At 38.6% G+C, this 27,450-nt stretch overlaps 1 protein-coding gene across 2 annotated transcripts in view; it reads left to right on the plus strand.

The window, feature by feature from the left end:
- Window positions 1-8,983: 8,983 nt before the first annotated feature.
- The window catches only part of ZFYVE9 (zinc finger FYVE-type containing 9), a 130,120-nt gene continuing 111,653 nt past the window's right edge, over window positions 8,984-27,450 (plus strand). For both annotated transcript variants that reach the window (XM_074334715.2, XM_074334716.2), the window contains exon 1: window positions 8,984-9,390. The gene's annotated coding sequence lies outside the window, so the exon portion shown is untranslated. The remainder of the gene's footprint in view (window positions 9,391-27,450) is intronic.

Below are 27,450 nucleotides of genomic sequence, written 5' to 3' on the forward strand. Positions count from 1 at the left end.
CAGCCCATCACGGCTTTCAGCTCACATAGTCCTCAATTCTATGAATCCAATCCTTCCTTCCCTCAGCCAAAACACAGACACACGTGCATATAAATACATTCAAAACTAAGCAAAAACATTCTTTTCTTTCAATTCTGTATTCCTATAGTATCTGGATCATAGTTAGAGCTCAGTGTTTGTAGAACTGAAGTGAATTCACATTCACATGTGAATACACCCATAAGTTCACATCGTTCCCTCACATGCACAATTGGGGGATAGCATGCCCAAACAAGATAAACATGTGAGTCATAAGGCTGTCATGGATGCTGACTGTTTGGCTGGTCTACTATGTACTCCAAAATATTTTTTGTTTATTTGTTTTCCTGATTATGAGAGGATACATGTACATTGGAAAGAATAGAAGAGGGTATTAAGAAGCTGTTAACTCTTTTCTAGAGCTGTAGAGATAAAGATAGAAACAGTGTTGGAGGTTAAAAAGAGGAGAAAAGGCAAGGGAAGATATTTAACTTTGCATCCCTACAGTGTACCTGGCACTTTCTTGGTAACTCTTACAATCATGTACCATGTAAATGAGAAAAACAAGACTCAGAGAGAATAAGTGACTTCCTTCAGGCAAATAGCCTGAAATTGGTGGAACTGTGAATTGAACTCAGATTCACTAACCCCAAAGCACAGGCTTTTTTCACTATACTGTACTGTCTCTGTACACGCTGGGTAGTATGAATAGCCTGGTGGGCTAAAGGAGCCCTGACTGAACTGGATACCCTGAGGTAAGGCCCAGAGATTCCAATGCCTAAATAACAACTTTCCTCCCTAGTCCAGTCCATGTTTATATCATCAGAACCCAGGTGTCTAGTCTCTAACCCAGGATCTTTCTATTGTACCACATATACTATGATGCCTCATATGTAATTCTTATGAAAAATACATCATAAACATTCCCCAATAGCAAGTGTATCCTAATACTTTCCTTCTAGGACCAGAGGACAGCAGTGTGAGTCATGGACAGAGTGTTAATTATGCTCATCAAAATACCCTTGTTTTATTATTTAGTCAAAGTTGATTTATATGAAGGCATTTCACTCACACTATAAATGCTCCCAGTGGTTTTCCCCTCCCTGGATGTTGGTGCACCTTCCCCCTCTCAGTGTGGTGGTGCTGAAGCAACAAGGAAATTTGTAGTCAGATAGACCTGGGTTGGAATCTTAGCTCTGCCACTTATTGGCACCTTGGACAAGTAATTTCACCTTTCTGAACCTCAGTTTCCTAATTTGTCAATATGTTGAAACAGCACTCATCATTTTTTTCTCTCAATCCTGCTACTCCTCTCCTGCTGCCTCTCTGCCTGATAGCATGGACTACCAAGTTACCTAAGCCAGAAAACCAAGTGTCACCTTTGACTTCTCCCATTTTTACAACTGATCCAATCATGAGTCTGATGATTTTACCTCCCAAAATCTCCATTCTCCTACTCTACCCTAATTCAGGTAACCATCACTTTTGCCCAGATTATCGCAATATACACTTATAAATGACTTCCCTGTCTCCAAATCTGTGTCCTCTAATCTATTCTCTACATAGCAGTTAGAGCAATCTTTTCTAAAATCAAACCTGTTAATGCCCTTGACCATCTTAAAAGCTCTAGTGATTTCCCATCGTTCATAAGATAAAATCCAAAGTCGTTGATATGAATTATGAGGCCTTTCCTGATTTGGCCTTTGCCTTGGCTGTCATTGCTCCCCAATCTTGTCCTCTCTGCCTTGACTAAAACTGTTCTCCCAGTTCTTCAGACACAACATGTTCTCTCTTGCCTCTAGGTTGTTGTATATTCTTTTCCTGCTGCTGGGAACACACTCTTTCCCAATCTACTCCCTTCCCACCCCTCCACCCAATTTACCTAGTTAAGTCTTAGCCATTCTTCACGTTTCCATTTGGTATCACTTCCTCTAAAAAGTCTTGCCCAACCCTTAAGGGCAAGATATCCCTAATTTTGTGCTCCTAAAGCACACTGTGCTTACCCCCTAAAATCGTAATTGCCTACTTTCTCATCTGCCTTCACCAGGAGAGTCTAACTACCTTAAGGGCAGAGACAGTATCATGCTTACCACATAACATAGTGCCTGGTACATAGTAGTATTCAACAAATACTTAACCAACTGACTGCATAATGAACTCTTCTGTGCTCTCATTGTCCAGACCCCTGGCTCTGTACACTATGTTTCAGAATCTGCTTCTAGCCCTCTTTTCTAGTTTAGGTGACCTGTTCTCTTCTTGTACCCTAGGAAAATCCTAAGACTCAACTCTATATTCTCTCTTATTGTCAACAGCCCTGAACTTCCAATTAGGCTAGTCCATTCTTTACCCTTAAGGAATCCAGGATATCGGTGCTGGTCAACCCTGTCCACCACTGCTACTTGCCCAGAGAGATTCAGATAATAACAACAGATCATCTAATAAACACCTACTATGTGGCAGTTCCTTGTATATATAGCAGACATTCGTCTCCTTTTATTGACGAGAAACATGTCCTTCTATTCATATCCAATAGTTACTCAGGATTTGAACCCAAATCTGTCTTGTTCCAAAGCTTTTCCATTACATAGTCTGAACAGTGTTATATCTCTTACTGTATAGGATTTGACAGGAAACACATGTGTTGGCAGGGCAGAGAGACAATGGTAGCAATGAGGGTAGCAAACCCTTTGGAAGGGAATTTGGTGATATCCAACAAAACTATATATGCATTTACCTTTTGACCCAGAAATTCCACTTCTAAGAATTTACCCTTAAGGTACATCTACAACATTAGAAAAACATACATGCACAAAATTATTCATTGAAACATTGTTTGTAATACAAAATAGTGGAAATAACCAAAATACCCACACACAGGAGAATGGCTGGATAAACTACAGAAGTGATGATCAAACATTTTGGTCACAGGCCCCCTGTATATGCTTATAAATTATTGAGGATCCCAGAAATCTTTTGTTTATGTGGACTATATCTCTTGATATTTATCATCTTAGAAATTAAAACTGAGAAAACATTGTAAACAATTATTATTCAAAATAACAGTAGTAAACTCATTATGTGTCAATATAACTTATTTTAATGAAAAACAACTATATTTTCCAAAATAAAAAACATAGTAAGAAGAGTGGCATTATTTACATTTTTGCTAATCTCTTTACAGTCAATCTACTAGAAGACAACTGGGTTATCATATCTGCTTCTGCATTCATCCTGTTTGGATATGTTGTTTTAGTTGATATATATGTGAAGAAAATCTGTCCTTAATAGGTAGGTAGTTAGAAAAGTGACGAGTATTTTAATAGTCATTTCAGATACTTGTAGATATTTTCTTTGATACTACATCAAAACTTGACAAGTGGTAATTTCTTAAAGGTTAGCAGCAATATGGACTCTGAAACCATATCAGTGAATTTTTGTGCTCTGTTCCATTAAAATCCTTTGGTCTATATTATACTTTAGAGGGATATTTTACCCACATATGTTTTTGTGACATCATGCAATTGGTCATTTGAAAAAATACTACTAGTTCACTGAGTTATGCAGATATACCAAATGTTGACACATTTCATTATACAACATAAAAAAAAAAAACACTCGACAACATTTGTTAATATCACCATCCATCTCTTCACAACAGTTTGGACAGCTGTCAAGTTCATGGTGGTGAATACAAGTTTTTCAAAATTCTAATATTTACTTGAAAACCTGAATTTTATCAGCAAATACTATTAGTTGCTTTCCTCGAAGTGATAGGCTTACTTTATTTATTTTCTAGAAAATGTCTGTCAAATTCCCAAGTCTGGATGAATAACCATGGTTTATCTGTTGTTCTTTAAAGTAAAAATGATGTTCAAGTGGTGTGTGTGTGTGTGTGTGTGTGTGTGTCTGTGTGCACGCACATGTGTATGTATTTTTCTAACTTTACTTATTGACAGAGCTTAGAAGCAATAGCACTATAGTGGCAATGAGCACACCTACCACCTATATTGATTTCTAAATACCATTCTCCACTAAATGGAACCAGGGCTTTTAGGGGAAATAGGTGATTCCAGGACTGCGGCTGGGAAAGCACGAGTTAGGCCTGGGATACAATGCCAGAAAGTAATGAAAATGCTTAAAAAATGATGGTGAGATGATGAATGAACATAAAAGCCAGCCAAATCTGAAACAATTTGTACATCAAAATAAATGATGGTAATGATTACATAATTCATAGAATAAAATAAATATTGATGAGTTCATTCTGACATAAATCAACAAATCGATAAATGAATAAATGGGGTAGAAGAGAAAAAACTCTCCCATATAATAGGAAAACAAAAAAAATGTATAAAGAATGATAATGATGGAATCAGAAAATTACCATTTGGCAACCACTATAATAATAATTGTTTCAAGTAAGAATTATCAATGGATGTTAGAACTTGTGGGTAGTCTCAAATGATCTCCTCCCACAAAATATTTATTAATTACAAAGAGCAAAATACACTGGATAAACCTGGTAAATACCGCCTTAATGAATCAACTGAACAAAGTTGCATCACCGGTGATGGGATATACAGGTATCACTGGCCTTCTGATATGATGCCTTGAGAAGGACACAACGTCAGTTTTCAAGTATTCCTGCCAAAAATGCATAACCTGAATCTAATCGTGAAGAAACATCAGACAAACTCAAATTGAGGGATATTTTACAAAATAAATGGCCTGTATTCTTCAAAAGTGTCAAGGTCATGAAAGACAAAGACTGCGAAACTGTTCCAGATTTTAAAAAATTAAACAGATTTGACAACTAATTAGAATGTGTGATCCTGCACTGGATCCTGGGCCAGAAAAAAAAAAACTTATTTCCTTTTTCTATAAAAAATATTAGTGGGTCAACTGGCAAAATTTGAATAAGTTCATAGATTAAATCACAGTACTATATCAATGTTAAGTTTCTGATTTTGATAATTGAATTGTGATATTTGTACTTTTTCTTTTAAGGAAATAGACTGAAAAATATTTGGGGATAAATGGATCAGAAAATAATTACAATAGTTATATCTATATTTATATCTATCACTCTATGGAGATGAAAGAGCAAGAATGAGAGCACATGCATGCATAAGAAAGAGACTAATAAAACAAATGTGGTTAGATATGGGTGAAAGATATATGGGATTTTTTTGGTAGTATTTTTGCAACTTTTCTTTAAATCTGAAATGATTTCAAAATAAAAAGTCAAAAAATCCCACAAACATACATTTTGCACTATTTCCTTCTAACTATTATATTTATGTATTTTAGAAATACATTAAAAAATTGGGATCATACAATAATATTTTTACTTAATACTTTTTTTTTAATTTGACATTGAATCATGAGCAGTTTTCAATGTCATTTAAAATTCTTTAAAATGCAATTGCTAATGGATGCATAATATTTCTTGTTTGGAGGTACTGTAATTCATTTAGTGTATTTAAGGTTTTCCTCACATTTTTGTTATAAACCTATGGTAAAATATATAAGGAACATCTTTTTGCATATATCTTTTGTTCACATATTTGATTACTTCCTTATGCTTGATTCCTAAAATGGGAATTGCTTTGTTCTTTTTTAAATGACTCAAGCGACCTAACAAGCTCCCAAACATCCCCAATTTCCTTTTTAAGTTTGTGCTGCTTTACTGACTTCTGGCCTGCTCCAGGGCTTACTTGTTTGGTAACAGATTGTGAATCCTGGGTTTGACTTCTGGCTGTGGATGGTGACTGCAGGGGGGTGTGGGAGACCCTGGCTGGTAGCAGCAGGCGGGGGTCAGTTCTGGGCTGCTGGGCCATCACTTGTTGAAGAGGAGTCTTACTCTTTGGTGGGACCTGAAAATTAATAAGAAAGCCTAAAAAGTTACTGAGTGGGTGGGATGCACTAGCCTGATACACATCAGACTAGGCCACAGTTCAGGTCAGTTTAACGTCCCCTGAGGTGTACTCTGTGCTGAGACTGGTTGTGAAGACACAGAGATGAATCAAACACTGAACCTGGCTCACAGGGCTCACCATCTGATAGGGGAGACGTACAAGAAAACAGATATTGACAGTGCAGTGATGAGTACTTATAAATAGGGAAGCACAAGGACTATTGGGAGCATGGAAGAGGTTTTGTGTCTCCCTCTAAACAAATTTTTATACAGTATATATACTCTTGTACATAAATATATTCATTCATTCCTTCTTCCTCTCTCTCTTCATTCAGTGCACCTATAATTTATTGAGCATATACCCTAGACCAAAAGGGGTGGCAGTAGAGTTGGAGAGAAATTCAATAAAAGCAAGAAGTAGAAGTTATCAGGCTTAGTGACCAATTGTCCAGGACAAGACACAAGAGTTAAGGATGACTCCTGTACCATTTACCAAGCCAGGAAATAGATATCTTTTTGGACTGATTTCCCCCCCACCCCTGCTTTACACCGGTATAATTGACGAAAGGCCTGAATTTAAAGAATAAATTTTAAAGAGCAAAGAAAATTTTGTTTGGGGTGCTACACCTTAAACTCACTTGAAGAAACCATTCTTAGAATACTAGCTTTCTACAGGATGGATGTATATGATATAAAAATGAAAGCAGGGGGCTCTACGAGGTTGGGAACAAGATTTTAGAGGCACTGGATAGTGGTGGAAATCAATACAAAACTGAGAGTGGGATAAACAAATCAATTGACAGCAGGTCAAAATAGATTAATATGAAAAAGAGATTTACAGCAGAAAAGAAAAACAGATGAGAGAGATTTCAGGAGCAGGGAGCAAACTGAGTAGGAAGAGTGAAAACGATGGAATGAAATTGTTAAATGAAAGGATTTCAAGTGGACTACTATGATCAGGGAGGTGGTAATGATGATAAATGCAGCCACTTTCAGCAACATAATTTGAATAGAAGGGGAGAAAGTGTGAAGCAAGAGGAAACCAGCCCTGGGAACAAATGAGTCATCTTCATGGAGTAGCTACACCCTGCATAGCACGATTATTCATAAACAAATGTACATTTCCTGGTGGTAGTGAACTAGACTTGGAAAGCACAGTGCTAATGTTACGTTGTCAAACTGATCTAAATGAAAGGGCCCATTTCTCTAGATTAAAAATTTTTAGCAACAGTAACTTACTCATACAGGATTTTCTGAGTATTACAGAAAGGACTGTTAAGGCATCAGATGGGAGACTGAAGGAATCTCAGGGTTTACTTTCAGCTTTCCTTTAGGTTGGATGTATTTCACATGTAAAATGGTGATAGTATAGTACTTAATTCACAGTTGTTGTGAGGATGAATCATAGTTCCCCTCTGAGCCCCAATTTCTCTGAGTATAAAAAGGGCATAGTGATTTTTTGGTAATATGACTCAGAAGTAGGTGGTGAAGGCACACTCAGGATTGTACAGGAACAGCTTTCATTGATTGGAAGAGAATTGCTGGGTTATATTTTCTCTAAGGTGGCTGCTCAATTATTATTTGAAAGTTCCCAGAGACCTTATATAATTTTCTCATTAAGATTTATTATTATTAGGACATAAGCCAGGGTAAGGTGAGATTGCCTTATAGCTTTTTTTTTTTTTTTTAGAAAAGAAAAATATACTGGTTCTATGCTAATATCTGCTATGCAGCAGAATGTCATAGGATCCAGTGTATTAAGCTCTATTATTCTTCAGTGGAGGGATATTATGTAAGTCCATTACTGAAATTTCAGGAAATTTTACCCAGACTAAAGGTGATGAAGAATGATGTATCCATTTTTTGATAGAAATATATTTACACACACACACGCACACACACACAGATTGAGATCAAAAGAACAAAAGCAGGTGAGAACTATCTTGATTCTAAGTTAGACTGAGAGGGTGTTTTGGAACCAACAATAATTGTAACTAACATTTCTTAAGTACCTTTATGGGTCAGTTCCTTTACATAAATTATTTCCAGTCTTCACAACTAGCAAGGTAGGCATTAGAAAACTGAGGTTCGAGGTTCAGAAATGTGTAACTTGCCCAGGGTCATAAACATGGCAGAATTAGAATTGGTAGTATGAGGATATGTCTGCTACCAAAATCCCTGCTCACTTTATTGTACCACTCTATGATAAAATAATGTATTTGGAAAAATTTGAGAAAGAGTATTTGGAGAATTTATTCCCTACTTCCCCTCTGACGATCTTTTTGCTTCTTTTGTTTTTTGGTTCTGATATTTGCACCCTAGAGTTTGAGTGGGCTTGAATATGGGGTATATGTAAAAAGAATGATTCCACAGCTCCCACAATATAACAATTTCCTCAGGCTGTGAGATGGAAGAGTAAAGGTGGGAATGAGGGAGGGGGTTAGTTAGAAAAGATGGCTGAGTCTTTTCTTACCTTTAAGTTGTTTATGAATTTCAGGACAACCCATTGGCTATTCTCTTCTCTTGCTTGGAATATTATCTTTTTGCTATTTGGGGGGGAAAGTATTAGGGCCTAAAGGTTTGGTATCTGCAGGAAATTTCTGTAATGATCTGCAGAGTAGAGCCCAAAAAAGTTAAGGTCAAAGACAATTCAATTCCTTCATCTGTTTTTGGTAGAGGATACGTGTGTGTGTGTGTGTGTGTGTGTGTGTGTGTGTGTGTAAAAGGGTTGGTGCTGGGTCACTCTTACACCCAGACACACTGAAGGGATTAGAAGGGATACCCCTGGAATCACGAGAGATGAAAACGAGGAGATTCCCTCACACTCCTACTCTCAGGTACGGGTCGGAGTGACAGGAATGTTCTCAAACGTCCTGGAGTGAAGAAAATGTACAAAGGTGCTCGGAGTCTGAGGACCCGGGGTCGCCAGGGTGGGTAGGGACTTAGGGACTTCCGCCTCCGGGGGGTCGTCGTTGGGGTCCGGCGGGAGGCCGTGGGCGGTGCTTGGAGCGCGCCGCCCGGGCCTTTTCCAGACTGCGCTCCCTGGCGTTTTCTGACGGTCGTGCCCCGGCGGCCGCCGCAGTCCCGCTGCCGTAGCGGGGCTTGGGGTCCAGGGGGCGCTGTGGCCCAGGAGCGCCGGCGGCAGGAGCGGCCAAGGCGACGCTGGAGGCTTCGCGGAGGATCCCCGCCTGCAGCACCTCTGTAGTCCCGCCGCAGCATTGAGCCCACGGCCCTGCTCAGTGGAGCTCCTCCGGGATCCGCGTGGCTGCGGCGGTCCGGGAGCTCGATGCGGCTCGGCAGGCGCTGGGCCTCAGCAGCAGCGGCGATCACAGCCCCTTCTGGAGTGGGAGGCTTCGCGGCGACGCCTGGGGCCGCGCCGGTGCCCTCCGGAGGACGCTATCGGCTCAGGGACGACCCCCCGGGCCATGCTGAGGCGGCGGCGGCCGCTGTTCGAGGTGAGTGTGGCGCGGCGCGATCCTGGGCTCGCTGGCCTTCGGCCTCTGGGGAGGGAGGGCCCGGGCGGCAGCCCTCTAGCCGGGCGGACGGGGCGTCCAGCCGCTGCGGCAGCCTCCCCCACCCCGCGGCTCTCGGCCTCAGCCCCTTCTCCCCGTGACCCCTGGGAGGCTGGAGGCGCGTGGGGGGCGACTAGGCCCCGCGCCGCCGAGAAGCCCTCGCCCCGGCCTCGGTTCCGGCGCGGCCCGATGTGTGGAGCAGTGGGCTGGAGGGGCATTGCCATCCTTCGGGTTGGGCCCGGGCAGAGCGCAGCCTCTTATCCCGGGCCCTGCACGTACCTCCCGGAGGGAGGCAGAGGACGCCTGTTTGCAAACAGCCTTGGCTTTTCCGCGCCGCATACTGAGTCCCGCAGAGTCCCGGGGGGAGGGGCAGGAGGGCAGGGTGGGAATTGGAGTGCAGAAAGTGAGTGACCCTGAAAGCGCCTGGTACCCCTGGAGTGCCGTTCAGGATCTGACTGGGTTGAAAACAGCCTTTTGCGTCTTATTTGAGGTGAAATTTCATCACCTGCCGGTAGCTCATCCCTGCCTTCTTCTATTACATTTAGCCTCGAAGCGTGGTCTGCCTTGGAGAAAGCTGCATCCCAGCTTTACGATGTTAAGTTTCCTAGATAAATGCTCTCACAATTATATACACATATATCTGTATATAGATATATAAAGATGCATATATCTCTATATGTCGATATATACCGACATATAGAGATATATGCATCTGTTATATGCATCTGTATATACCACAAAGGTCTATTCCCCCCCCCCCCGCCCCTTCTCCTCCAATAAGTGTAAATATTTTAATGCCTCAGTCCTCGGTTCAAAAATGTTCTACCTAAATAGATAGCGAGATGATTTTAAAAAGTCGTGCTTACTATACTAATAACAGATACCTGATAGAAATGGGTTTATTCTGAATTTTAGAACTTAAATAATTTGTCCTGGTATTAATGTAAAAAAAAGTTAGCGTTTACACTTTGATACTCCAAGTCAGATATATGGGTGTTTGTGGTTTATGATAAATGTGGTTATTCTTGTTTTCCTGTTAGGTATGTGAAGGTTGTAGGATTGATGATAAGTACTTCTAAAACGTCTATAAACATGAAAACAATAAGTATGCTAGTAGAAAACTTGGAAAGTACAGAAAAGTACCCATGTAGACTCTCCATAAATATTTAATGGGGGAAAGGTCACCCATAATCTCATAGTACATTTTGATGGTCTTTTAAGGTTTAAAATGGGTTTGTACTGTTGGTGATTTTTAAATTATTATTTCTGCATATGAGGTTCAAAGTTAACAGCCTGTCCATTTTACTGTTTAACATCCAGGTGTTTGTATTAGATCTATAAAAATGTTTTAGATCTATAAAAATTCATCAGTTAAAACAGAATAACATGGGGAGGACCTACGAACCCCAGTGCATCATGGGAAGCTCCTGAGGTCTAGGGAGGTTTGGTGTAGTAAATGTTTTTAAGGACCTATTCTGTTACATGTGGTAGCCTGTATTGTTTTTGTAAGATTTTGCTTAACTATTTATAATTGTAAAAAATTGGCTTGATTAGATATTTTGGTAGATTAATTTAGGTTTTTAATAGTCTAATTCCGTTTTTCTCAGTGTGTCCCCAAAGACTACCAACATTAGAATCAGCTGAGGGTGCTTATTAAAATATACAGATCCTGGCCCCTTGAATCAGAATTTCTAGGTATGATAGTGGACTAAGGATCTTTATTTTTATCAAGCACCCTTATTCTTAGTCCGAGTAAAGTTTGAGAATCACTGATATAAGTTTAAAGTTGACTAACTTTGGCAAGCTGAATGAAAGTACATTTTTGTTTCCTAGCAAAGCTATTAGTCAATCTTAAGCAGCCAATACAATCATTTCTCATAGCAACAGATAATGGTGTTTTAATCTTAGAAAGAAAAAGGATGATTTTCGAGGGACAGCTGATTCAGTCGACAAACATTGAGAGCCCATTGTGGTAGCAGTGTTGTTATAAAAGGATACCTGGTCACTTACCTTGGTACTTAATCTCCTTGGATCTCAGTGTCATTGTAAAATGCAGACAGTTATATTGCAAGACTTTTAGGGTAAGTACATCTGAAAAATTTTTTTAATCTGTAAAAGATCATTATAAAATTTTAGCTGTTAATTTTAAGTGTGAGGTCTTTTCTTTGGTGTTCTGAGAAACACAAAAATGACCAAGGTCTCTGTTAGCAAGTAGCTAATTGTGGAAGTAGGACATATTTAATTAATCGTTACAGGGCAGGGTCAGGCAAGTGTTGTAATGGTGTAGAACATGCTAGATCTCTCTTTAAGGATTCTATGTTTAATTCAGTAGCTTTTCTTTAAGAATATTAATAATTTTTATATACGGTCTTTCCTTTTCCAATTTCTGATTCAGAGTTTTATTATTTAAGAAAGTAATTGTATATGTTGCCTGGTAGTGATAGTTTTATATTAATTCCTTTAAAAAGACAGAATGAGTGGAGATGATCCCATTTCTTCCTGTGTTGCTAAGCTACCACTGTTCATTCCATTTAGTAAACTTTTATTTGGTACCTGTAAGGTGCTCGATACAGACTAGTTGCAAGGCACAAAGCGTTTTAAAAAGATAATTTCCTGGGTTTTAACATTTAACATTTCCTGGATTTTAAATTCTTACGTTCATAAAGGGATGATGATGAGTTTGTGTGTGTGTGTGTGTGTGTGTGTGTGTGTGTGTGTTTTATGGTTGTTAGTTGCATTATGTGGTGCAGAGTGTAGAGTTGATGTGGGCAGGAATCCTTACTACAACTCTTAGAGCAATATGACATTTAGATCCTGAGTTTCTTCTTATGTACTACTGGAGTAATAGCACCTCTCATTGAGAAGTGGAACAGGTTCTATGAGATGAAAGTAATCAAAAGCAATTAGCTCATTGTTTGTCACATAGAAGGTGCTCAATAAATGTTCATTTGCATTCCTCCTTTTGGAGAAAACAAAAACCAGGCATTGAAATTTCTGTGTGACTTAAAACTTGGTAGCCTTAATTTATTTAAAGAATGAGTCTACTTTTGAAATTCTTTGAAATTTTTGATAGAAAACTATTTTGATCTTATTACATACATTTCCCATTTGACTTTTAGCTAAAAATTAGCTACTGTATAGGGTGCACTTAATATAAATTATTTTCTGAGTTTTACATGATCTTTGATTTTTTTTTGTGTGTATCTGACTTGCGTTAATACAGAGGGTGCCAAAAAAATTTACACACATTTTAAGAAAGGAAAAAACTGTATTAAAATTGTAATACTCAATATATATTGATAACAAAAGATGAATACAAGTCACGTGTATACATTTTTTTGGTACCCCCGGTATAGAGCTACATTCTTAGTATGTAATAATCAATGAGACAGTTCATATTGGGCAAGGGAAAAGGAGAACTTAATGAATGTTGATGGGGATTTTGAGACATTTAGGATTTTATATTACAGAACTAGTTTTAAAATCTTAAAAATTTTTTCCGTAAATTGCCTTTTAGTTTAAAATCCTTACTTGTTTATTTAAGCTTGAAACATGCTTTTGTGGACCTACGCTTTGGACTATAGTAGTTTCTTTAGTTAGTAATTCTATAGTGATTTGTCATATTTTCTTCTCTCCTATTATTTATGATGGTATATCCTTAACTTAATATCTGTGATGGTAGATTTTTCTTATTTATTAATGTTTTTATTTTTTTTTATTGGGGAATGGTGTGTTTTTCCAGGGCCCATCAGCTCCAAGTCAAGTTGTCCTTCAGTCTAGTTGTGGAGGGCGCGGCTCAGCTCCAAGTCCAGTTGCTGTTTTCAATCTTTAGTTGCAGGGGGCACAGCCCACCATCCCATGCGGGAATTGAACCAGCCAACCTTGTTGTTAAGAGCTCGTGCTCTAACCAACTGAGCCTGAGCCATCCGGCTGCCCCTGTGGTGGTAGTTATGTTACATTTTTTAAAATACAGAACTAGTAAATCCATGCATTAGATTTTAAAAAATTAAATTTAAATGGAAATGTATTACCTTTTGAGGGAAGGAGTCTTAGGAAGTAAGACCTAAGAAAATGGTGAAATGAGTTTAGAATTTTTAATAAATTGGGGAAAGTTTGCATATATTCAGCTGTGGGTTCTTCTGGCAGTTTGAAATAATAACAATTATAGAGAGGCTATGAAATGTGAAGTAAAGAACACATATATTTCAATTAAATTTAAACTATTAGATAAGGCTCTTTTTTTTTTTTTGTAACAGCTTTATTGAAATATAATTCACATACCATAAAATTGACCCATTTAAAGTATATAATTTTTTGGCTGTCAGTGTATTCACAGAATTGTGCAAATCACCACTATCTAATTTTAGACATTTTCATCACTCTAAAAAGAAACTTATACCCGTTAGCAGTCACTCCCATTCCCCCCCAGGCTTCCCAGTCCTAAGCAACCACTAATGTGCTTCCTGCATCTGGATTTGCCTATCAATTCTAGACATTTCATTTGAATGGAATCATACAATATGTGACTGGCTTCTTTTACTTAGCATAGTATGTGCAGGGTTTGTCCACGTTGCAGCTTTTATCAGTACTTCATTTCTCTTTATTCCCAAATAATCCATTGTATGAATGTAGTACATTTTATTTATCCATTCATCACCATAACCATCATTCATAAGCAGAACTCAATGGAACTGGTTAACCATATTGCGTGGTGATGGGGATAGTGGTGGGCGGACTTCAGCTATATTTTATATTCTAAGAATTATCACTTAACAAAAAATTGTTTGCCTTAGTTTAGTTTTCCTTTAATGCTAAAATATTTCTAAAAAGTTAGAGTCCAGTTGCATATTTAGCGATTAATATTTCTAAGCATTCAGCACTGACAGATTACCTCTCCATGATATATAATTTATATACATACAGATTAGTCATTGATCTTTATTTTTCTATGTAGCATAGTCCTCTATTTGTTCCCATTTGAGGTATTAAAGCTTTTCTATGAGGGTTTTGTAGGATGCAGTTTAAAGACAGTAGTAATGACTTGCTCATGTTTCTAGAGTTACTTCAAAATAGGAAATACTGTAGGGATACATTGTTTGAGTAAACAGTGCAAGTTTTGGGCCTTCGTTCTATACACAGTGGATCATCCACAGTATTTTGCCACTTGATTATGATCACTTTCAGATCTCTTAGTGCTGACTTTGAACTGAGTGAGCTGAAAGGCTTGCACTGGTTTGTTATACAATCTTTTGGTTGCTTTGGATGCAATAATTTCTATATAAAGTTACAAAAAACAGCAGTCCTGGAGTGTTTTTTTTTGTTGGGATTAATGAAAAGGTATGCTTTTCTATTTGTAATATGGTTCTTTTCTAACCGCTCATGATTAAGGTTTGGTAGTTTATCTGCCAGAATTCCTTTTATTAAAATGAATAAAGAGTAAATGGTATATATTTTTTATTATTTCAAAGTACAGCTGAGCCTATCTCAGAAATTTTTTTTATTGAAATAAAGAGCAAGCAGTATCACAGTTTTTTGAAAACATTCTGTTAGGGTTTATGTAAACTTTAATCTTCATTTTTCATTTTCAATTCAACAAGAGAAACAGCCCCTAAAAAATAATTGAAGTAAAACACTGCCAGTTTGAGAAAAACCTTAAAACTTCAAAATACATCATTTGAGCTTTTTGTGATTCTGGTGATATAGTAACTGCCCATAGGTTTTGTTTTGTTTTGTTAATTAATAGCTGAGGTAAATTGTTTTTGAGGTTATTATGAGGTCACCCTTGGAAATTTCTGCTCTATGTCTAAAAAACAAGGTTGAGATTCTTTAATGTGGCACAGCCCTTCAAGTCTTGGTTCCAACCTAATCATTCCTCACTCCTGTTCCTGCATGCTCCACTATCTCATCCTTCCAAGATTCCAGGTTTATGAAGTTTTCCTTGATTTCTTTTACCTTGTATTACTTATGTAATACAAAAGCTTTGTCAGCAGTGTGCCACCTTCTGCTAGGTGTGTTATGTATGTTATTTCTGATTCTTAAAATGACTCTATAATATCATAGTATTTATGCCTGTTTTACAACTGAGCAAACTGAGAGGCTTGGACAGTTTTACTTTCCTAAGCCCACAATGGTGATTGATTCAATCCATGTATCTCTGATTATAAACACACTTTTTTTCATCATATGAACCTCCCCCTGTTCTGTTTATGTTAGAATTTTTGTAGTGCTTTAGGAAGTATTCATATTAGGAAAGCACAAAATTAGTCGATTGACTTTGGTGGATATTTGCCTTTGAAGTATACTACTAGCATGTAGTATTTTGTATAAGAAAGAGGTGTGTATGTGTGTGTGTGTTTTGGGAACTTTAGCTTTCATGTACTTTTTTTTCTTTTTAAAAAAATATTTTATTGTGGTAAAACATTGCACATACTGGTATTTTTGAAGCAGATAAATGCCTGCTTTGCTATTATTAGAAAAATATATTAGGTTGATGCAAAAGTAACTGCGGTTTAAAGGGTTAAAAATAATTGCAAAAACCGCAGTTACTATTGCACCAACCTAATAACTGATCCCTGGACTTCATTTCTCTGATCTGAAAATGAGTGATGGACTAGATGTTAAGTTCCCTTTCACATCTGATATTCTATTCAGTGTTTCTAAAGAACTGAATTTTGAAAAGATAAACGGCATGTAGACAACTCCAGGCAGTAATGACGTAACAGAACACGGGAGTGGGGGCAGTGGGCTGAGAAAGATAGGAGAACCAAGACCAAGGGATTGTAATTTAGGTAAAAGTTTTCCCTGTAATAAAGAGAATGTATTACTGAATACAAACATAGAAACTCTGAAAATTAGCTGGATGAGTAGTTTGTGCCTGAGGCCTCTTTCTCTACCTGTTACCTTTTTTCTTCTGCCCTTTCTTGTGATAGTGTGTATGTGTTTGAGAAAAATGCATCTAGAGCTATGTTATATGAAAATAACCACATCACCAGTAGCACACGTGAAATAATTAGAGCTTTTATATTGCTCATAAAGTGAGAATTCAGTAATTAAAATGTGGACTGATTATTGTAAATCTTCACAGACTTTGTTGATAAAGCAAAGGAGGGCATGTTTTGTATTCAGAAGAATGAAATGCAATTTAGTGAGAACATTTTTATATAGTCTTCCCCCCCTGGAGGTATTGGAGATGCTGATATTGACATATACTAGATAGACAGATGATGTCATTACTAGCTGGAAAATTGTTAAACAGCTAAAAAATTGTTATCCTTTTCCTTGTTTCCTTTTCTTCTGGAGTCCTTGGAATCTTGACTTTGGGAAGAAATCATCCTACACCAGGAGCAAGCAAATGTTCTTTAATCAAATAAGTTTGGGTTTTTCAGCGTACTACTATATCTCTCAGGTAGAGATTTGCAAATACACATTTGTATTTTTAAAATGGAGGAGTAAAAGTAAAGAAACTTGTTTAACTTCGTTCAACAGTATATTACCCAAACTTAGTGGCCCTGGACCCCTTTTTCCCACTTAATACTTAGCAGTACACCTTATACTAATCTAGGTCAACTTTTATCTGTTTTATAAAGCCTTATGCTCACAATATCCATTGAACCCTCAGGCAGTAGGCCCTGCTTACTTATGAAGGACCTTATTCTGTTGTCGGTTACTGCTAATTACTAGAAAATTGCTTTTATATTTAGCCAAAAATCTGCTTTTCTCTCATATCCTTTTGTTCTCTAAAATTATACAGAGTAATTACTCTCACCTTAATATCTAAAGATGACAAGATAATGTATTGTCTTCCCGAGCATAGTCATTAAAAGCTCAGGCTTTGGAGTTAGACTGCCTGGGCTCAAATTTTAGCTCCACACTGCTTTTACTGTGTGATCTTGGACAAGTTAATTAACTTTTCTGTGCCTCAGTTTTTCTCATCTGTAAAATGAGACTAACAATACTACTTTAGTGGGTTAAATGAACTGAATCATAAAGAGCTAATTATAGTATGTTGGTTTAGGTCCCCTGGGAAGTAGACACATTAGTAGCGCAAGAGATTTTATGGGGAATAGAATGAAATGCCTGTGAAAGGAAACAAAAAGAAGCCAAATTGATGAAAGAGAGCCTCAGTCTGTGATGTAGGTGGGGGGGGGGGGGGGGGAATCTCAGCCAACCCAGCAGGGAGCTCCAGAGCAAAAATTGCCTGTTAGAGGAGTCATGCATCGGGAAGAAATGGCCAGGTTCTAGTGGACCCACCATGACTAGTTACTTGCTAGGAGCTGCCCAAGAAGAGTATGGCCTGGATTGGAAATCTGAGATGAATTCTGAACATGCTACAGCTGGAAGTTAGCTAACTGTGCTTGTTGCGCCCGAATGCAAGTTCTTTTTTGAAGGGAGATCCAAATGACTGCCACAGACCATTTCCTGTACTTCATGGATCTGTGTCTCCAAACTTTTTCTGAGAAAAGCTTCTCCAATGTTCCATGGACTTCTCTTCCTAATGGGAAACTTAGAAGAAGTAGGTTAGTGAGACAGACTTTGGCCCTCGTCTCTGTACCTGGTCTCAGTGCCACAGTGGTTCTTGTGCTCCACTGTCCAGTCTAAATTTCCTTTGTCATTAGCTATCATTTCTGCTGGTCATAGTGGTTTACCTAGTGGTGTGACCCAACCCTCATTTGTGAGGGGTCTGAGAACCATACTCTTCGGCTGGAGTGGTTGGATTTGTCCATTCCCAGTCACAACTGGGCAAAGGAGTATCAAGTGGTACCCAAATGAATCATTTGGGTTCTACCCATATTCCTTCTTTCTCCCATTAAGTAACAGTGTAACAGCAGCTCTACTTCTTCTGGAGGATGAGGGTTAATTAACTCTACCATGATAGTGATTACTCTTCTTGCTGCCTGGTCCCGGGACACAAGGAGTCCCAAATGTCCATGCGGCAGCTATAAATCGCAGTTCAGTATGATCTTGATCGTGGCAGAAGTGTGCCCAGGACCTCTAACTCTGTAGCATCCAGCATTGTGGGGAGGGGAAGCACAAAGCTCTCTAGTACATTGTTGGGATGATGGTAAGTGGGAGCAATTTCTGCTTCTACCTCTTGGTTCTTGGATTCATGTGTTCTTCCTATTGGGAACATAGCTCTGAATCAGTGCATATACCACATCCAGTTGTCTCTGAACTGGAACATCTAGTGTATCTTCAGTAGGATATTCCAATACTCTGTAAGGCTGGCTACTTTTGTATGGTGCTGTTATGTGACAAGACCACTGGATCCTGTGGTTATGGGCCCACCACCACAGTTCCTTCACTATGAGGTGGTTCCTTTGTTTGGATGCTATGTGGGATTCCATGTCTGTCAATCAGGAACTCTGTAAGCCCTTCTTTAGTGGTGTGGCTGGGGCTCTGTTGGTAGGAAAGGCAAACCCATACCTGGAATATGTGTATCCATTCCTGTGAGGGTCAATCACTGGCCTTTCTGAAGGACACAATGTGGTCAACTTGCCACCTAGTGGATGGTTGGTCAGCTTGAGGCATAGTGCTGTACTGGGGGCTCGGTGTTGGTCTTTGTTACTCATTGGTTGGGTGTTCAGAGGTGGCAGTAGGCTGATTGGGCCTTGATAAGTGGGAGTCCATGCCTCCTTCCTGTTTCCATTTTCATTTATGCCATATAGTGTCTTCATTTATGTCCTCATCATGCCAGTTCTGGGGTGACTAAGTTAATTGTGTCATTTTGTCTAGTTGGTTGTTCAGTGTCTCTTCTGCATTGGATGCTTTCTGGTGGGCATTAACGCGTGAAAAAGATTTTCATGCTCTGTGCCCATTCCCATATGTTCATTCATTTGCCTCTGCTTGTACAGTCTTTTTCCTTAAAGACCCCTGACCTTAGCCAGTCCATTTGCTATTGCCCATGAGTCTGTATGTATTCTTACCTCAGGCCACTTTTCTTTATACACAAAGTTCACGACCAGGTGCGTAACTTGAAGTTCCATTCTTAGGAAGATTTTCCCTTCCCATTGTCAAGGTCATGCCTTGAAGCTTGTTTTGTTTTTGTTTTTTTCCTTTTTCCCCCCTAGCTTGCATTCACATCCTGAGCTGACCTACTTATAAGCCAACCTTTGGATCTTTTTCCTCTTTAAGTTGGGCATATATATAGGATCCCCCAAGTAGCTATAGGTGTGAGCTGAGGAAAGGGTGCTGATAGGACTGTGATAGGTGTCAGGAAGTCTTGCCTGTTTACTTATGTTGCTTTCTTGTGGCCTTTGGTCCTGCTTGGGTTTGATTTTTGATGTACTTTTTCCATCTCATAATGGATTGTTGCTGAGCTCACTTGACTTGATGACTTGGAGAGTCCTATTGAACCTAACTCATTATGGGCAGTTGTGGACATATGGTGCTTAGTGGCCAAGTGTTCTATCTCTTACCAGAGCCCAGTACTACATCAGGAATTGTTTTAATAGCATGACTTTCCTGCAGAACTTCAGGAGCCTGCACTGGTGATTCTCCCACTGGGGCTTGCTATAAATTCTAACTGCATCTTTTCTCAGCATTTATACCTCCAATAGTGTAGGTACTGCTGGCACTGCAATCTGGACGTGCTACAGAGTTGTTTCCCCCACTCAAAGCTAGCACCCTTTCATGTTACCCAGTACATGGGCTACAGCAATATTCCTGTGTATAGAACGTGTTGTGTTTCCTTTTTGTAGTGGGGGATGCATGATGCAGCAGTTTGTCTTTTGCTCTGGAGAGGATGTGTTGGCATGACCCTGACCACTGGATTCCTAAAACTTCAACTGAAAAGGCAGATCCTTGAATATTTGTAGAGTTTTTCTCCCACCCTTTGGAGCACATGTATGTTGCCATGTCCTTTAATATGCTAGCCTTCTCTTGCTCATCTTGCACGGTCAACATGTCATTGATTTAATGGATCAACATGCTGTTCTGAGTCCAGATCTCTTCAGACTAATTATGACAGACTAGGAGAATTAATGTAACTCTAAATTGTGAATGTATACTATTGTTTATTCCATGTGAAAGTGAACTGTTTTTGGTTGGGATAGGAAATAATTTGTTTGCCAAATCAATGGCTGCATGCTATGTACCATGTTTATCTGCTATGGCAAACATACTACATCTGGCATGGCCGCTATGGTCCTGGCTACTACTTGGTTAAACCTGCAGTAGTCGTAATCATTCTTAAGGATCCAACTGGTTCTGCAGAGGCCAGACTAGTGAATTAAACAAACATGAAAGTGACCACTGCCTCTGCGTCTTTGACATCCTTAAGGGTGGTGCTAGTCTCTGCCATTCCTCTTACCTTCACTCACTCACTTCTCAGTACTGTTTTGGATTTACTATTTTGGCCAGGGGATGGGAGATATTTTCAGGTGTCACTTGGCTTTTCCCCTATGGTAGCTCTTACTCCACAGGCCAGGATCCAGGGTGGGGGTTACCCCAACTGCCAAGTATGCCAATCCCATTTATATAATCAGGGACTGGGGAAATGACTGTTGGGTGGGTCTGTGGACCAGTGGACCCACTGTAAGCTAGACTTTGGCCAGGACTCTATTTATCCCTTAGTTCCTGTATTATTTCCCTTGTAATAGGGCCGTAGGGATGTTTTAGGTCTCCAGATATTAGTGTCATTTCAGACTCTGACCAATAGTTCTTTATGTGTCTGGGTATTTTCCTTTTCCATTATGCGGTCACCTAAATAGATAGCCATAGGTCCTTTTAGGGAAGGACTTAGGGAAATCCTGTGTGTTACATAAATTTTATATAATAAAATATATACATAAATAATATGTAAATATATCATATATATTGTATATACATAAATTTATAAATTATGTATATATGTATATATACAAATAGGGACTGTGTGTGTATATACATTTTTTTTTTGGCTATTGTGTTGCACTGTTCTTAATCTTGAGGACTTAGCCATCTTGCCTCGCAGCCAAGAGGCTTCTTAAGTGTATTCCTGCACAGTTGGAAGTGTTAATGTTATCTCTGCAGACTCTTGGGGGGGGGGGAGGGAGGTCAGAGGAGTCTGGAGAATCAAAAATCTTCAGGGACAACCATGGTAGATGTCCCTATCTAACAGGCTTCCATGTTTTCCAAACCAGGGCCTGACTCTGGCATAACAAACCTGCCTTGGCTGAGCATTCAGTCACCTTTGAAGCATTGCAGTCTTTATCCTGAGGTTGGTCTTATCTTTTCCTGCTCTCCCTCTGTAAGTGATAAAGACGTCTTTGTGAGTTACTAGAGAGCCCTCTGGCCTTCACACTTAGATTCCAGTTGTTTGTTACCTGCCCCCTCTAGGGAGTCCCTGCAACCTATCAGCCAGCCAGTTCCATTGTTCTTATATGCTTTGTTTTCTTCACACTTTTCAAATATCTGGAATCTTTACATCTTTCAGAGTTTTCCTCTCTGGGAACATTCCCCCAAGAAAGTTTCAGCATTTGGGCCACCAGCTTGTGCCAGGGACTGTCCATGCCTCATATACCACCCAGAATGAGATTCGCATTGCCAGTGGGACAGTAAATGATCTCGTTTTCAAACCCCATCTTACCTTTTGCTTTCTCAGTCCATTTCTGGTACCAACTGTGCCAGTTTGAGTTCTTCTGGAAGCAGATGCCAAAACAGAGTTAGGAACGCAAGAAGTATGTGGGGGATGGGGAGGTCTCCTGTGATAGGGAAGGGGGGAGGAAACAATGGGCAGGGAGAGTCTCAGACCCAGTGAAGACTCCCGAGCAAAACTTTTTCATTAGAGGAGTCCTGCATTTGACAGAAGTGGCTTTGCCTTAGTGCTGGTGCTGTGATCAGTCATTGGCTGGGCTGCCCAGGAAGAGAGTGGTCTCAGCTTGGTAGCTAGGGATCCTGAAGGGACTGCAGCTGGAGGCTGTCAGCTAACTGAATGCCTAGCAGCTGAAAAGCTGTATCTCATTCTTGAATGGAGATTCAAGGGACACACTGCCATGACTGCCACATATAAGTGCTAAGTAAATGTTAGGTATTATTGTTATAATTATCTTCTGATTAAATTTTCCTAAGTTGCTTTTATCCTTTATAAGTAAAAACTTCCAGACATCTTATTTTCTTGGTTATTTTCTCTTGGAAATATTTGTCATTATGTGACATGAATCTCGTGTTTGGGACTGGAATTAAAAACAGTATTTCAAGTGTGGTTTGTCACATAGTACCGTGTTTCCCTGAAAATAAGACCTAGCTGGACCATCCGCTCTAATGTGTCTTTTGGAGCAAAAATTAATATAAGACCCGGTATAATATAATATATAATATTATATTATATTATATATTAATTATATATATATATATATATTAATTTTTGCTCCAAAATTATACGCATTAGAACTGATGGTCCAGCTAGATGTTATTTTCAGGGAAACAGAGTAGTAGGTGCTCAGTGAATGTTCGTTGAAATGAACTATGCTGTTGATCAATACAGCCTGCAGTGTGTAATCCCCCCACCCCAATATGTACATTTCTAATAGCATAGCCTGAGATTATACAAGCTTGTTTCCTGCTGGCTTTTTTTCTATAATAGATCATTCAATAGTTTGGGTCTTTTTGAGCATAAATGTAGAACCATATGTCTCTATAAAGCATCATGTTAGATTTAGTTCATTTTAATTTGATTAGATATTTTGTATGCTGATCTTTGATCTAACAGATTCAGCTGTCATGTTTTTTTTCATATCATACTACAGATTTCATCATTGTGCTACAAGTGGCCACGTCCAAATTATTAATAAAAACGTTGAACAGAATAGGATCAAGAATCAAATTATAGGACATGCCATTCAGATTGATAAGTATTAATGGTTGACACTATTTAGCCTGTTAAGAATTCATTAACCATATTGATATATGACCCAAATTTCTACATTTGTCCGTTAAAAGATTGTGAGAGACTTTGTCAAATAAATACCATGCAGAAATTCAGCAGACCAAGGCTAGGCCCGAGGCAAAAAAGGAAATGAAGTGAATCTGTTTGGCTACAGATGGTTACCACTTTTCTTTCCAAGTGCTTGCTTTTGACTTTTACCTATACAGAAATCAGTTAGGTCACCTTGGTAAAATCACTCAGCCTTTCAGAATTTCCCATTCCTGAAATAATGATTAGCAAGTTCATAGAGACAGAAAGTACAACAATGGGGGCGGCCGGATGGCTCAGTTGTTTAGAGCGTGAGCTCTGAACAACAAGCTTGCCGATTTGATTCCCACATGGGCCAGTGAGCTGCGCCCTCCACATCTAGATTGAAGACAAGGCGCTGCCGCTGAGCTGCCGCTGAGCTGCCGCTGAGCTGCCGCTGAGCTGCCGCTGAGCTGCCGCTGAGCTGCCGCTGAGCTGCCGCTGAGCTGCCGCTGAGCTGCCGCTGAGCTGCCGCTGAGCTGCCGCTGAGCTGCCGCTGAGGCAGCCACGTGGCTCAGTTGGTTAGAGTGTGAGCTCTTAACGACAAACAAGGTTGCCAGTTCAATTCCCACATGGGATGGTGGACTGCACCCCCTGCAACTAAAGATTGAAAACAGCAACTGGACTTGGAGCTGAGTTGCACCCTCCATAGCTAGATTGAAGGATGAGTTGGAGCTGATGGGCCCTGGAAAAACACACTGTTCCCCAATATTCCCCAATAAAATTAAAAAAAAAAAAGAACATAGAACAATGGTTACCAGGGGGTTTGGGGAGGGAGGAAATGGGGAGTTAGTGTTTAATGAGTATAAATCTCAGTTTGAGAAGATGAAAAAGTTCTGAAGATGGATGGAGATGATGATGCACAATGTGAATATACTTAATGCCACTAAACTATACACTTAAAAGTGTTTAAAATGGTAAATTTTTATGTTATATGTATATTTTACCACAGTAAAAAAGAAAAAAGAAAATTAAGAATAGACCACTATTGAACAATAACAACAACATTAAGGAGCTACTAGCCTCTTCTTGATTTTAATTATGTGCATATAGTAAAAAACCCACATCAAGCTTAATGGCGAAACACTAAAAGAATTCCCATTAAAGTCAGAAATAAAATAAAATGTCCATCGTCACCACTTTTGGAGGAACTAGCAATGTAATTAGACAAGGGAAAGAAATAAGAGACATCAATGGGGAAAAATAAGAAGCAACTTGATGGAGGGGCCCCATTGATTTCCTTTGATGCTGCATTAGAGAAATAAAAGTCCCACTGGGAGGATTATGGGATCCTGGAACAATCGGCTCAGGAGGGTATTGTGTGTGTGCCTGCGTATAGAGATACATGTGCATGTGTGGAAGGAAACAGAATAAATCAGTTGAAACCTGGAAAAAATATGGTTGAATTAGATCAGAGGGGTCTACAGAATCATGATTGAGAATAAGTAAAGGGGAGACACAAGGCAAGTTCATAGGGTAGGTGTATCTGCAGTGATCTTCTGGCTACTAACTTCAATCAGAGCACTTTCCTATGTACTGTTATTAGGGTTCTGCAGCTAATAGTAAGTACCACCTTGATCTAGAGTCCTGTGGATTCTTACAACAGAAAAGCTTAATATTTCAGGTTCAGTTCAATAGTTAGTAGTCAGCATAGTTCCTAGAACATAGTAGCCTGATTGAGATAAGAATTATTGAAGAGACAGAAATATAAATAAATAATGTTAAACTTAGTTGTCTTCTAGGCTGTGCCATCAATTATTGGAGGGTTGGAAGCATATCTTAGATTTTACCTATCTTCTCTTCTTTGATTCCTCTTCTGATACTTCTGCTCTCTCTTGAGCTCCCTCTTTTCTTTGAAGATCATGTTCCATGGAAAAAGTGGCTAATGGAGTTCACATATCAAACAATTGTGCAAGTGCTTTCTTGAGACAACCATCACACTTTGGTATGCAGCAAAACTACCTTATTTGTACTTCTCTTTTTGTCACACAGACTATTAAAAAGACATTTACTCAAGAGTTGAGATTTAACAAAAATAATAATTTCTATTGTTTCATCGGTCAAGTGAAACTGGCATTCTTTTTTTAGACTGAGAGCGCATGGCAGTGAAGAATATGACTGGTACAATTTGGTGTTGCTGCCTTGATTTATGTTAAGGTGCAAACAATTCTTCCCACCATTGCTTTTGCAGTGTGCAAATGTGTCTATCCTTGCAAACGAATGTCAACACATTGAAACAGGCGTACTAAGATGTTATGTTTTAGTGGTATGAAAATACTGTTTTTTTAAATTGAGATATAGTTGCCATATAGCATTGTATTAATTTCAGGTGTACACAAATGATGCAGTATACGTATGAAAATAGTTTTGACCTCATATACTTCCTGAAAGAGTCTTGTGGATTTCCAGGAGTCTGTGGACCACACTTTAAGAACCACTTGGAGTGATCTAAATTCATCCAAGTTTGTGCTTGGACACTTTCAAGCAGCCTGAACTTTACCTTACAAGATTATCTAGCTTATTTTTAAACTTTCGTAAATTCAACAACCTGGTTAGGTAAACTCCACTGAGTATTTAACTGACTTAATCATTAAAAATGTTTTAATAATATGCTTAATCTGTATCCTTCCTTGTTTTTAGTCTGAATACTTAACTTTACAGCTTGCCTCATACCTATTAACTCTAGCCTGATGACTTAAAAAAAACAAAAACTAGTTTTAAGGCTTGTGTTCCATTTTCTTATTCTGAACAAAACTCTTAAAAAAGTATAGCAGTTGATCTTTTGACATTTAAATCCTGTGAGAGTCTTGGAGCAAAAAATCTTTGTTTCTCTAGCTCCTTTGGGAAAAGGCGAATAAATTTAGGATCGGTGGAATGTTTTCAGCAGATTCTTGAAATGAAAGCAATTAAAAGTGTTTGTCGCTTTGTAGTATTATATATATTTTGTCATCATACTTAATATAGTGATTTCTGTGTGAAATTTGGGGCTGCCTTTGGATTGAGGTGGGACTTTTAATTTAATACAGCTCTTGTTTAAGGAAACTATTATTAAAATCTCTCATAAGTTAAAATTGAAAATGAAAACAAACAGTTTTGTTACAGATTAGATTCCTTAATAGCAAATTATAGATGGATTATCAGGATTCTTTTAGTGTATTGAAATTGTTTTATTGATTTTTGTGGGAAATAATTGGCAGTTTGCTAACCTTTATCTGATCCCCCCATAAGCCCCACACGCTCATTTACTACCTTTCCCCTTATTTAACTTGCTCTTAGTCCCTCTGCTTGGAAGTCTCTTCCCCTAGATATTCCTAGAGTTGCTTCTTGACATTCAGATTTTGACATAAATGTCACCTTCTCACTGAGACCTTTTCTGGCTGCCCTACCTGAAATTATAATTCCCAATCTTTCTTTTTCTTTTCCTCCTTAGCATGTATCATCTAGTGTACCATATATTTTACGTGTTTATGTTGTTTATTATGCATTTCCACCCATTAGAATGTAAGCTCCATGAAGGCCAAGGGTTTGTGTGTTTTTATATATTGGATTTGGTTTGCTAGTGTTTTGTTGAGGATTTTTACTTTTATATTTCTAAGGGATATTGATCTATAGTTTTGTTAGAATGTCTTTGTCTGATTTGCTATCAGTGTAATAATGGCCTCATAAAAGGAATTGGCAAGTATTCGCTACTATTTTAGTTTTTTGGGTTAAGTTTGTGAAAGATTTGTATTAATTTGCTATTTAAATATTTGGTAGAAGTCACCATTGACCACACCTGCCTGGGCTTGGCATGGAAGTTTTAAAACATAATTTGTGGGAAGTTTTACAATTAATTATTCATTTTCTTTACTTGTTTACAGGTCTGTTCAGAGTCTCTTTTTATGTCAGTTTTGGTAGTTTGTTTCTAAGAATTTATTTCATCTGGGTTGTCTTACTTGTTCGTATACAATTGTTCATAGTATTGTTTTATAATCTTTTTGAAAATCTCATACATTAAATCTTATAATTTCTGTAAGATCAATAGTAATAGCGCCACTTTCACTTCTTGATTTTAGTAATTCGAGTCTTCTCTC

The sequence above is a fragment of the Rhinolophus sinicus genome, chromosome 14 (assembly GCF_057876585.1).
Source record: "Rhinolophus sinicus isolate RSI-liver-muscle chromosome 14, RSI-T2T, whole genome shotgun sequence".
Taxonomy (NCBI): domain Eukaryota; kingdom Metazoa; phylum Chordata; class Mammalia; order Chiroptera; family Rhinolophidae; genus Rhinolophus; species Rhinolophus sinicus.